At 26.8% G+C, this 1,336-nt stretch overlaps 1 protein-coding gene across 1 annotated transcript in view; it reads left to right on the top strand.

Moving 5' to 3' along the window:
• HELRODRAFT_182763 (hypothetical protein) overlaps positions 1–1,336 on the top strand; it is a gene marked incomplete at both ends in the record, with an annotated part of 28,460 nt that overhangs the window by 12,948 nt on the left and 14,176 nt on the right. The window lies entirely within an intron of this gene.

Below are 1,336 nucleotides of genomic sequence, written 5' to 3'. Positions count from 1 at the left end.
ATTCATGGTTATTGTTGTTGTTTGTTGTCGTCTTTGTTGTTGTTGTTGATGTTGTTTGTTGTTGTTGTTGATGTTGTTGTTGTTGTTGATGTTGATGTTGTTGTTGTTGTTGTATAAATGGTCATTTTTTTGGCGTTTAATTACTATCAGATACGGGCTAATACAGTTTCCAAAGTGACAAAAACGCCAGGATGGAGAAAAATAATTTTTCTCTAATATACTTTCCAACGATGAAAAACTAAAAAAAAACATAAAATTAAACTTCCATGTCTAGACAGAAGGAAAATAAATAAATAATAATAATAATAATAATAATAATAATAATAATAATAACGACAATAATAATAATAACCACAATAATAATACAAATAACAATAAAGCAACAACATAGTACTGCTACTACTACTGCTGCTGCTACTACTACTATAATTACTACTGCTACTACTAATACTACTACTTCTAACAATAATAATAATAATAATAATAATAATAATAATAATAATAATAATAAATAATAATAATAACAATAATAATAATAATAATGATAATTTATCCTTCGGTGCAAATAAAGTTATAAAAACAATGAGGAAAAATAATTTAGAAGAAAAAATTGTAAAATCAAAACAGCTCTTTAAAAATTATGGAATAATAAGAATAAAACCAACAATCATATTATTAATATATAATAATGAATAATAATAATATAAATAATTAATGATAATAATAGCAACAACAACAGTAATACTAGAATTACATTTCTGTGTGTATATTTTTTTACACCACACATACATACACATTTGCTTAATATCTTAGATAGCTAGCATCGATGCCATTGCAAATGAATGAATGAATGACTGAATGAATGAATGAATGAATGAATATGTGAATGAATGAATGAATGAATGAATGAATGAATGAATGAATGAATGAACGAACGAACGAACGAATGAGTGAGCGGGCGAGTGAGTGAGCGAGTGAGTGAATGAGTGAATGAGTGAGTGAGTGAGTGAATGAATGAATGAATGAACAAATGAATGAGTGAATGAATGAATGAATGAATGAATTAATAAATTAATAAATTAATAAATTAATTAATTTTCAAAGCATTTAACCGAACAAGTAAATTAGAACGTTAATAGGTATAAACCGCATGAACATTCGCGCGCCATATCTGGTGTTTTCAAAACTTTAATTATAAACAAAACGATCCGCGAATCATACACACAAACAAATAAACATACATAAATACATACATACAAGCGAACAGACACACACACATACACACACACACACACACACACACACACGTACACACACACACATATTAATGAATGAC

Source organism: Helobdella robusta, assembly GCF_000326865.2.
Source record: "Helobdella robusta unplaced genomic scaffold HELROscaffold_92, whole genome shotgun sequence".
NCBI classification, from domain to species: Eukaryota; Metazoa; Annelida; class Clitellata; order Rhynchobdellida; family Glossiphoniidae; genus Helobdella; species Helobdella robusta.
This window is presented reverse-complemented; position numbering and strand designations above follow the sequence as displayed.